Below are 12,564 nucleotides of genomic sequence, written 5' to 3' on the forward strand. Positions count from 1 at the left end.
TCCAGACCGGAAATCACTTTCACTTCTTGCTGAAAAGTATCAATCCATCGCCATTTTAAGTTCACTTTCCCTCAATCCACCTCAAGTATAGGGAAGAACTTATTATCCAAGTTAGAGTAGAGTCCAAGATAAGAAGCAAACTTCCAGGGTCGGTTCGTCTGCTTACAAGAAAAACTCACAGTTCGCTTTAAGTTGCAGCAGTGGCGGCAGCTTCTAGCTTCGCTACAGCGAAGGCGTCCTGGATCGCGGAGAAGCCCGGGGCTCCGGAGGAGTTCTCACCTACATCGTCCACAAGGGACGACTCGGGAACTCAACTCCTACCCCGGGCAGCTCACCTATCCCCTTACGCCCAGGGGAAGGGTATCAAGCCATTTGACAGCTGATGCTAGCTGTCAAAACGGCTTTTACGCAAAAACAGGCGGGAGGCAGCTGCAGCTGCGTCCGACGAGGTCGCCTGCCATCGGAGAGTCTTGCAGAGTCTTGATGCTTGCCATGAATTCAGCTGCTGACTCACCTGCCTGTTGGTCTCTTTGCTCAAATGCGTGCCGCCAAGCAATAACTGACAGCCTGGGTTCAAAATGTTCCTTTAGCCTCCTCTTCAGATCAGCGTATGTGACTGATTCTAAGCTGGCTGGGGCAATCAGGTTCTTCGCGATGTCGAAGGTCACCTGTCTGCACACACAGAGCAGGGTTGCTGCCTTCAGCCCATCGTCTCTCACCTGGTTGGCCTGCAGGTAGTTCTCCACCCAGTTCTCCATTGTTCAGGGTGAGAAACATCAAATTCGTTCAGCTTGCCCACTTTGGCCATAGCTGATGCTCACGAAGTCTTGGTCAATGCCTTCTGCTGCTAGGAGTTGCTAGGTGAATCCTGGGGACGGATCTCTCAGGAAGATTGTGCCTCTAGTGTGGCTTACTGTCAGGCAGGATGGGGACGTGGTCCCTACCAGGGCTCTGGTGCCTGGTCTCACACCCTAGTGACTTCTGGCTAAGTGCTTCAGCTCTCTCTCTCTCCTTAGCAGCATCCCATCCTCATCACCACTGTTGTGTATTGCGTTCGTTGGGGCATTAACAAGACCGGTGTAAGATAACAGCTCTTTTATTGCTTGAAACACAGAAATGGCTCTGAGAACCACTTGACATCTATTTATACCATGCCGCCACTAGGCGGCGATCAATCATTTTAAAGAACAATTTCCCGCTTAAATTGCAGACTAGCCGTCTGCTCCAAGACAGTTGGAGACTCTTTTCAAATGTTCACAATAACAGATCATAACAACTATTAATGAATTAACCCAATACATTACAGTGCTATTTCCAGATATGTTCTTTCTTGGATAAGTTGGGGTCCTTCTAATTTTGTTTTGCTTATAGTCAGTCTCCAAATATCCTTAATTTTTTCTTTCCTTTTATGAAAGAAGTTATAAATATGTTTGCTCAACTGCCCCTGTATGTCAGGATAAGCAGTTTTTCCAACAATAGCTGCTAATGGAAAAGCTGATTAGACCAATCCTGTTTCGATCTGGAGCTCCTGACTCTTAGGTATCCATAATTGTGCTGCCTACTTAGGAAATTTTAAAGATCAGCACTGAAGATTATTTGATTATTACTACAATTGTTGCTGCAAGAATATCATATGTACAAAAATAGAAAGATTTTGAAATATCCATAATGGAGGAATGGTTGATGAACATGATAAAACTAGCAGAGTTGGCAAAATTACCTTGTCTGATTAGAAAAAGATTAATTATATTTATCAGTGACTGGCAACCCCTTGTGGACTTTTTGCTGAAAAAAGAGAAAATGAACTTGTGGTTTATGGATTTGAAGATTAGAAATAGTAGCTTATAGAAAAAAGAAATTTATGATGTGACTTTAGAGAGAGAAGATAAAATATAAATATATTTCTGCTTTCAATCAGTTTAGAAGCCACCTTTTGTAGTCCTTTTCTTTTTTCACTATTTACTAATTTTATCATCTTTATTTTCTTTTATGGTTTTTACTTTAACATTTATTCAATAAAAATATTTAAAGACAAAGCAAAAGGAAGTTTGTGAAGGAAAGGGGATTCAAACATGGGATCCAGACTTATGTATATCTGGACTGTTCAAAAATGGGTTGCCAAGTAGGGACAGTATGAATTATCAAAGGTGCCATTCAAGCACTCATCCTTACTTCTAGAAAGTCTGTTGAGTATTTTTTCCTTCTGTCTGCATAATCTCCCCCTTTTGGTGTGGTGCTTCCACTGGCCATTAATCATGGCTAATGGTTTCTCTTGAAGTAGTTTTCTTCTGCCACTGAACATTACCTTTTCCCTGGTTGTTTCCTTAATCACTCCTTTAGTGAAAAAGCTCTTTAATTATTCACCTTTTTTGCAGTTAGAAAAACCTATCATTTAATTTGACTCAAGGGTTATTTTTATTAACATAAGCTTGACATCACTCTTAATGCAATTTGATAGGTGAGAAAGGATCATGATGCTGAATGTTGTGGAATCAGTAAGTTCCACAAATAGGGCAAGCAATGTAGAAATGTCATAACCAGAAATGAATTAGAGGAAGTGATTCTGAGCTGCCATCAATGCTATTCTTCACAGTATTCCAGCATTATTTGCCTTCCCCACGACTCTGAAAAAAATAGCAATTGATTTAAGAGTTGCATTTTGTTTAATGAGATAACTTGGGAAAGCAGCAAAAAAATTTCTGAGGCTTGTGTAAATAAAAATAATGTGGGTGCTCTGAGAAAAGGCAGAAAAATATTGTCCTGGTGCCAGGTCAGAATCACCCTTCTGATTCATTTCTGAACTGCCTAGGCTTACCTTATATGAATTCTGAAGAAGAAGAACCAGCTGCATGTCACCAGAAAGAAAAGTGCTATATAGTATTTCACCTCAAAATACTGCATATTGCAGTTCAAATTGAAAAACTCAACTTTCTGAGAGATATCTAGGAGTTGTTGGATTTTTGCAAGAGATATCTGGCACCCAACTTTATAAGGTCAAGCGAATGATTCTTCTGTTCCAGAGTTGTCTTCAGAGAGTGGCCAGGAATTTCCAGGGCTTTGGGCCTATAAAAAGTCTTCAAAGGTCATTCTTTGAGAGGGCAGGAAGTGGAATGTAGGCTTGTTACATCCAAAGCATGGCTTTTCAATGCATCATAACACTTTTCAGGCTTAGATACCTGCATGGCCTGCTTTGTTTTTTTTTTTTTTTTAATGAATTAGAGTATTACATTTAACATTTAGTTTAAGGCTCATAATGACAGAGATTTTTTTTCCTGTGTGCCTTCCCACCTCTGTTCTCCCATCCACAGTTTCAAAATAATCCTTGGCAGCTACTAGCAGATTTCACAAATCTTTCTGTCAGTGGATCCTTTATGAAAAATGGAAAAATAATTCAGGTTTATCTTGGCAGTTAATTGCATAAAATCCACTGTGTTCTCATCCCAATTCTAGAAATAATGATTGGATATGATCACAAACTGGGGGCAGTTTGATATTGGCTGATAGAAGGAAAAACAAAACAAAACAAAAAAACAAACCCACCACTGCAAGTTGGACTTCAGAAAGCCCTAGCAAGGGACACAGAGACTGTGTCAGCCCTGCCCCAGCTGGCTCTCTAAGAGAGAAAGATGCTTGACTCCATCAGAGGCTTACAAGGCTCTTTTACTAGAGACAACCGGATCCAGAAAAAGCAAGGCCAGATCTGGAGAAAACCCGCGCAAACTGCTACATTGTTCCAAACCCTTAGCCCTCCTCCCTTCGACCTGTTCGTCAGTGCTCAGTAGGATGGTAGCTGGATGTTATGAGAACAGGACACTTTGAGAAGCAGTTAACATTCCATTCCCAGGTCCTGGGTGCCCAAAAGTCCTTGAAGTGGACCAGATGAAACTGTTTCACACCTCTGCTTCCTGTCCGCCCTGGTCTCCCCTCACCTTTCCTCCTTTACAACAGGTCCCCTTTCCCTCTCATCCCCCTCAGGATTGTGACAGATGATGGGGAGAGCAGCCTGACAGACTGTCTTAAAAAAACTGAAGGGATCTCTGTCTTCCTGATCCAGGGATATGATTTTAGCTCTCCCTGCAAAAGTCTCCCCTCTTTCCTCCTAAATTGTGAAAATCTTTAGTGGAATTGCTTCTTTTCAGAGGATAGAGAGTATTTCCAATGCAAATGAATCCTTGAAAGTATGAAGGAAAGACTACTCTTGAGCAAATATAAAGTGGCTTTTTCTAACTGCTACTTAATAGTAGCCAGCTTCTCAAAATTATGGAAGGATTTATTTGCCATCATGCGCAATTTTCAGAAATGCAATGAAGCTTCCAGAGTTTTCTGTTTGAGAAATTAGATACTTAGTGAATCCCTATTCTCACTTTACCGGTTCCCACAACCTATATTGATGTGCATGAAGAAGCAAAGTATCCATCACAGACTCTGTAAAACAAAACCCGAAGCATCTTCCTTTTCAAAGCAAAAGGGTCTTTCAGTGGAGCAATTATAACTTCTGAATAGGAAATTTAGTTTATCACTACACAAAGCAATTATATCTTTTGTGTCAATATAATTTTCCTGTTATATCCTAAATGATTTTATCAAATTTATCTAACTAATAAATTATTTTTTAAAAAAACCTACAAGCTACTACTTTAGCGATAGCAAAAAGATGCACAGCAGGACAGCTGCTTTGCCTGATTTGCAAGATAATGCAATAATGTGTTGGAATTAAAATCTGGTCTGTGTCTCACTCCAAGCTGGGGGAAAGGCGCAGGAGAAATGAATTGGAGGCAGGCTGCAGTTAGAAAGGAGGTCTCCATTTATTTAGGAATCAAAAGTGAAGTGAAACAGTAATTGGGGATAGCTGATAAAACAGTCTGGTGAGTGGATGAATTTTTATGTGGTTCTAGAGCTTTGTGATTTAAATGCCCAGGTTCCTTGTGAAATGTACTTTAATCTGTGCTTGAGTGTGCCCTTTTAGTATTCTATTTATTGTTGCCTGATTCCCATTGTGGCTGGGAGGTCATGCCCTGTCCTTGGAGCTGGGTAGGGAATGTACATTTTAGGAATCTTTGTTTTTCTGCGTTTAATCTGATCAACTTGAGCCTTCTATGAAGGCTGCAGCTGACAGCACTTTGCTTATGAATGGAGCAGTCCAGTTTTCTGTGAATGGATACTGACTTTTCATTCATTGGGCCGGCTGCTTGAATGGAATGCCCCGGGTTTTCTCAATAGATACAAAAGTATCTCATTCATAAAAGTTGAAGAGATTGCCTGGTGTGTTTTTCCGGTAGTGGAGAGATGCAAATGATTTTATCTTAGGAAAACCGCCTTTCTGGGGGGGTCGCCTTCTTTTGGGGGGGTCTCTCCCTACAATGAAAAAGAGAGCAAGCAATGGGGTAACCCATTAACCTTAGCTAAGAATTCTGGGAGTTGAAGTCCACACATTTTCAACTTGCCCTGATTGAGAAACAATACATTAAATCATACTGATGAAATGCATAGAATCTGCATTTTGTCTGAACCAAAAGAATATTTGCTATTCAAAGTGAGAATGGCTTCTCCCAATGTATATTTATTTCTATAGGGCATCCACAGTCTCTTGTTAGGACTCATATATATTCTAACATATTTATTGTATTAAACTAAAATTATAAAATTAAGAAGGATATTAAATTTATATAATCACCCATTGCACAAATGTGATTCTGAGTGGCATATAAAATTGACCAAACAATTGAAACAAAGCCCCCAAAATAATTAAAACAGTTAACAAGATAATAAAACAAAATATAGGAGAGTGTACTCCAAAACTTACTAACAGTATAACTATTTTGTGGGCTCCATATTTCCATAGGATTCCAGGCCAAATGACAAAACTAATTTTTAAAGGTTTTAGAGTAGAGTAGAGTAGAGTAGAGTAGAAAAGAATAGAGTAGAGTAGAGTAGAGTAGAGTAGAGTAGAGTAGAGTAGAGTAGAGTAGAGTAGAGTAGAGTAGAGTAGAATAGAATAGAAAGGGACCTTGGAGGTCTTCTAGTCCAGTCCCCCGCTCAAGCAGGAGAACTTATACCATCTCAGACAAGTGACTGTCCAGTCTCTTCTTAAAAACCTCCAGTGATGGAGTGTCCACAATTTCTGAAGGTAAGCTGTTCCACTGGTTAATTGTCCTCACTGTCAGGAAGTTTCTCCTTAATTCCAGGTTGCTTCTCTCTTTGATCAGTTTCCAACCATTGTTTCTTGTCCTGCCCTCTGGTGCTTTGGAGAATAATTTGACCCCCTCTTCTTCGTGGCAGCCTCTCAGATACTGGAATACTGCTATCATGTCACTTATATCTTTGATTTTTCCTGCCTAAATGTAAAACTTTGCTTTACTCCACATTAAAACTCGTTTTGTTGGATAGGGCTCATTGTTCAAGTTTGTCAAGATCTTTTTGAATCCTGAGTTTGTCTTCTGCGGTGTTGGCTATTCCTGCCAGTTTAGTGTCATCTGCAAATTTGATGTTCCCCTTCTATTCCCTCATTTAAGACATTTATGAAGATATTGAAGAGTACTGGGCCTAAGATGGAGCCTTGTGGTACCCCAATGCTTACGTTTCCCCATGTGGATGTAGTACCATTGAGGATTACTCATTGAGTACGGTTTGTCAGGCAGGTACAAATCCATCTGGTGGTGATGTTGTTTATTCCACCTTTTTTTTAGCTTACCAAGCAGTAAATTGTGGTCTACTTTATCAAATACCTTACTAAAATCTAAGTATACTATGTCCACAGCATTTTACTGTTCTACTAATTTGGTCACTTTATTAAAGAATGAAATAAGATTGGTTTGACATGATCTGTTTTTGACAAACCCATGCTGGCTACTGGTTATAACTTTGTTTCCTTCTAGTTGTTCGCAGATCTGTTTTTTGATTATCTTTACCAGGATCTTCCCAGGTATTGATGTTAGACTGATTGGTCTGTAGTTTCCTCGGTCTGTTTATTTCCCTTTCTTGAAGATGGGGACCACATCAGCCCTTTTCCAATCCTTAGGTACTTTCCCGGTGCTCCAGGATTGTTGAAAGATATGCAGTGGTTCTGAGATAACATCTGCCAGCTCCGTTAGAACTCTGGCATGAAATCTGTGGGTTCTGGTGATTTATATTTGTCAAGATCAGATAGGTGTTCTCTTACCATTTTCTTGCTTATTTTAATTTTTGTTTCTAGTTTGCCTTTGCAGTATATTTTTGGGTATGTTGTGCTATAATTTCTTTTTGTGTGAAGACTGATGCAAAAAATGAGTTAAGCAGCTCTGCTTTTTCCTTATTGCTTGTTACTTCCTTGACATCTTCTCTCTTTAGTGGACCTACAGTTTCCTTGACTGTTTTCTTGTTATTAATATGTTGAAAGAAACTTTTTTTTATTATCCTTGACTTCTGTTGCAAGTCTTTGTTCATTCTGAGTCTTTGCTTTCCTGACTTCGTCTTTGCATGTTCTCGCTATCTGCTGATAATCAGCCTTAGTAATGTGTCCCTCTTTCCATTTTTTGTACTTGTTCTTTTTGTCCTTCAGTTTGTCTGAGAGATCTTTGTGCAGCCATGCTTGTGTAGCATAACCCCCTCAGAGGCTGCCAAAGCCCAGACCCTCCTAGCCCTTGACCCTTCAGTTACGCTCAGCAGCCGCGCTCTCAAGGCATTGATAAAATGTCCTTTTTAGCAGGAACTCATGCGGAGTGAAGGGGTGGAAGGTTCTTGTCATCAAAGGGGGTTACAGGAACAAAGATGACCAACCCCTAGCCATGGCAGTCGAATGTGACAGTGGTTTCTTCTTGACTTTCTTGTTTTTCTCCCTAAGTATATAGTTATGTCTCTCTCTCTCATCAGGTCTGGCAGGAGGGCCAAGTTGTGGGTCCCATTGGTGATGAAACTTTATCTGGTGAGGTCCAGAAGAAGAGTCTTTTCTGATATTGTGCTGGACTGGGCTTTTATGATAGCATTTTCCAGAGTTTCCCATGCTTCTTGAGTTGTTTTCCCCTTTAGGATTTTCATCTATGGACCTTTCTTAGGTTCTCTCTGAGTTTGTTAAAATCAGCTCTTTTGAAGTTTAAGACATTGGTTGAATTATTTTCTATTGCTTGTGTTTGCATTATATTGAATTCCAGTATGATGTGGTCATTTTCCACCAAGGTTCCAGTAATTTCAATTCCCTCTATCACTTCTTCTCTGTTCGTAAGGATTAAGTCCAGTATAGCTTTGTGTCTAGTTCCCTCATCCACCTTCTGGGTTGTTGGCTAGGTCAGTTAGGAATCTGTTTTATTTCCTGCTCACTGCAGAGTTTGTCTCCCAGTTGATATCTGGATAGTTGAAGTTTCCCATTACTACTGTGGTATGCTTCCTACATACATTTGTTAACTGATTGGCAAAGAGTCCATCTATTTCTTCTGATTGGTTGGGTGGCCTGTAGTATACCACTATGCCAGAGATGGCGAACATTTAGAGACCGAGTGCTCAAATTGCAACCCAAAACCCACTTATGTATTGCCAGGTGCCGGGTGGGTGTGGCCCACTGGGTGGGCATGGCTAAGGTAGTCAAGCCAGCGTGGATGGGCATTGCCCACTGGGTGGGTGTGGTCCACTGAGTGGGTATGGTTACGGTAATCATGACAGCATGGGTGGGTGTAGCCAGGGTGGGCGTGGCCAGCTTGATGTTGCTCCTGAGGAGGGATGCCTGTGGCGGCTGGGCAGGATTGGGGGATATCCAGGGGGTCTCTGGCAGGTGGGGCAGTGGGCAGGAGGCTTATCCTGCAGGGTGAGGCAAGGTGAGGGAGGGGGCAGGGTGGAGGTGCCATTGCCATTGGGCAAGGCAAAGCAAGGCAGGGGCCGGGACTGGTTGCAGACAAAGGAGGGCTCCGGTGAGGAGGAGGAGGTGGAAGAGGGTTTAAGCAAGCTTAGCAACTGGAGTGGGGATCCCCCCCCAAAACAAACATGCTTCGTCGGTAAACTCAAAGCACGACAGAAGAGACCAAAACCTGCTGCAACCCACCCATCGGATGGGAGGGGAATAAAAACCAAACAGCCCCCCCTGCCAATCCTCAACAGAAATGCTCACAACAATGAAAGCCTCGGACAGGGAAGAATGCGGGCAGGTGGGCGTCTTGCTCAGCTGATGGCTTGGGAGGAGAAGGGGGCAGCTACACCCCTCCCAAATGCTGCCCTCTCACGAAAGCAGGATGAAAACTCCAAAAAGCGACAAGGAAAAAAAGTTAAAACAGAAGAGTGTCTCGCGATGGTTTTCTTCCCCACTTCCTTCTAGCTGCAGTTTAAATACAGTCGTGGCCAAAATTGTGGAAACCTTTTGGGAAAAGTGTACAGTAGAAATGCTACCTTTGGTTAAGTTTCCACCAATTTTTCTTCTAATTTCTTTATAACTGTAGCCTTGTTCACTTAATAATTCTATTTTATATCGTTTTCTGGGCAACTCTTTGCACCACTACTTTAATTTTATTATGTTTTACATGCTCACTAAATGAAAGAATACAAAAAAATCCAACCAACTTGATAGAGATCACATAACACACTGACAAATGTCCTGCTCTCAGCTTCAATACATGACATCAATAACTGAATCCTACTGTGATTTGATTGGCTCATTGCCAAAACAAGATTGACACCTGATTGGCTCTCTAAACATTCATGCTCATTGGCTACAATCAGATGAAGGAAAACTACCTGTTATCAACCTAAGCAAGTTGTGCTTCCTTTTTCTGGTTATTTGGCTATAACTTTTCATAGAATACAGTACAGATAATTGAACAAGCTTTGTTGCATTACATTCTTGATTAAATTATCTTTTCATTGATATATAATTTTATGGTACTACTCCAGAAAAAAGTGATGTTATTAGCCATCAAACCTCAAAAATACACTTTTCCCAAAAGGTTTACACAATTTTGACCACTATTGTATGTAAAGACCACAAAAGAAAAAACTTGGCTTTCTCTCGTTTTAATTCAGAAGGAAGAAATGGGAGGATTGGTGGGTGGGGGTTGTTTGTTTCAAAGGAAGGGAAAGAGAGGGGCTAGGGGAGCGTGGCAGGAGAACGGCGATGGAGCAAGTCTTCTGGCTATGCAGGGGGGTGTTGGGGCGCATTCTCTTTAAAAGAGCAAAACAAGGCAAAAAGTAAAAATCCCCCACTCACTCCACCTCCCAAAAACACAATAATAGAGCTTTCAATGATATAAACAACTTTTTATTGAAAAGTAAAAGTTTGCATTTGGCATGCTTTTGAAGAATTAATGTGATTTTTGCTGTTGTATGCCTGCTGATAATTTATCTAACCTTGGCTCATATTTTGTAAGTTTGAGAGCAACACATGCAGCACTCAGGTCATCTGCTAGTCTGTTTCTGGTGTCAGATTTGATATAATTCAAAGATGAAAACAGCTGCTCACAAGCATAAGATGATCCAAACAAAGTAAGGAAAGCTTTAATTGACTTAAAATTATTTGGCAGAGAATTCCACACTTTGAGGATTTCGTTTTCAGAACTAACTGTGCTGTCCTTTGTCATCCCTTCTATCTTCTCAAGTATTTCCCGCAGGTCACAGAATTTACTTTTCCAGATAGAGTTTTCTTGAAATTCCAGTAGCTCCATTTCCAGATTTCCTAAATCTAACCAGTGTAAGCAGGAAAGATCAAGTTCTTCAAATTTGGCTTTATCTGGAGAAGTAAGAAAACACAGGGTTGTCTCCATCTTATGGAACTGTAAAAATCTGTTACTAAAATTCACCTTTGCAGCTGCTACAATGCTAGAAAATTCCTTATAGATTTCCTGATGGCTTGTAGGATTGTCTGCAAATGTAAAATTTTCTAAATGAATTTTTAGGTTTTGAAAATATTTCAGCTGCCCACTTTCAAGGTCTCTTTCAAAAACCTGCAGTTTTGTCTCAAATGTTTTTTTTTATAAAGATTTTATTGATTTTCTTTTACATACATATGTTAATTTTCAACCAATAAGCTGTCTGAGCTCAGCTATGCTAATACATATTCAATTCCTAATCCTTCATTCTTTCCTCTAACCAACAATAAAATAAGTCCCAAGTTTGGTAGCAATCTGTGTCTTCTTTATCTTTCAATCTCATAGTTAATCTGTCCATCTCTGCGCATTCCAATATTTTTCTGATTATTTCTTCCTCTGATGGTAGTCCTTCATTCTTCCAATATTGCGCAAAGATTATTCTCGCTGCTGTAGTGACGTGTAAAATCAAATATAGACTTTGCTTATTAATCTTTTCAGGCATTATACCTAATAAGAAAAGTTCAGGTTTAAAATCAACATGTTCACCTAATATTTTTTCTAACCACGCATGTATATTTTGCCAATAAGCCTTTGCTTTGCCACATGTCCACTAAATGTGATAGTACGTGCCTGAGTTGTGCTTACATTTCCAGCATCTGACATATTTTTAAACATTTTTGCTAGTCTTGGTGGTGGCAAGTGCCATCTATAAAACATTTTATATAAGTTTTCTTTATATGAAGTTGACATTGTTGATTTGTAATTTCTCTCCCATAGCTTTTGCCACTTTTCTAGTTCTATATTGTAGCCAAAGTTTTTCGCCCATCTTATCATTGTTTCTTTAACTTGTTCACTTTCCATTTCCAAAATTAACAAAAAATTATACATTTTCTTAATTAATTTCTCATCTGAGGTTAAATTTTTTTTATGAAATACAGTTTGATTTTTATAGAATCCATACATTTTCATGTCTTTTTCATATCTATTTTGCATCTGTAAATATGCCCACCATGACAGGTTGATCCCCTGACTTTCCAGTTCTTTCTTAGATTTTAATTTCCCATCAATATTTAGAATATCTCTATATGCCCATATTTTTTCAAAATCTACCAAGTTCGGATATACAAATGCCTCCATCGTTGATAACCACCCTGGAATTTTTAAGTATATTTTAGCTTTGATTTTTTGTTAACAAGGCATTTCTTATATAGTGATTTTGGAAATATTTATGAGCTCTGTTTTTTCCATACCATAAGAAAGCATGCCACCCCAATTGTAAATCATGCCCCTCTAGATATAACAACCTTTTATTTCTAAGCATTATCCATTCTTTCACCCATGTTAAGACAGATGCTTGATAATACAATGCCCATTCCGGCAACCCAAATCCTCCATTTTCCTTAGCGTCTTGTAAGGTTTTCATCTTAATTCTAGCTTTCTTCCCCTGCCAAACAAAATTCAAAATTAATGAGTTTAAATCTTGAAAGAATTTTTTCTCAAGTTTTATCGGAATTGTTTGAAATAAAAATAAAATCTTCGGCAATACATTCATTTTTACTGTAGCAATTCTTTCTAATATTGACAATTGCAGATTCTTCCATCTTTCCAAGTCCAGCTTTATTTGTTTAAATAATTTTATATAGTTATCTTCTTTTATTGACAAACATTTGGCTGAAAGATATATACCTAAATATTTAACTTTTTTCACTATCTAGCATTTGCTTTTTCTGTTTATCTTAACTATTACATTAGTTTTTTCTTTATTTATTTTTAATCCCGCCATTTCTCCATACTGTTCTATCTT

The sequence above is a fragment of the Protobothrops mucrosquamatus genome, unplaced genomic scaffold, assembly GCF_001527695.2.
Source record: "Protobothrops mucrosquamatus isolate PMUCROS unplaced genomic scaffold, P.Mucros_1.0 scaffold271, whole genome shotgun sequence".
Taxonomy (NCBI): Eukaryota; Metazoa; Chordata; class Lepidosauria; order Squamata; family Viperidae; genus Protobothrops; species Protobothrops mucrosquamatus.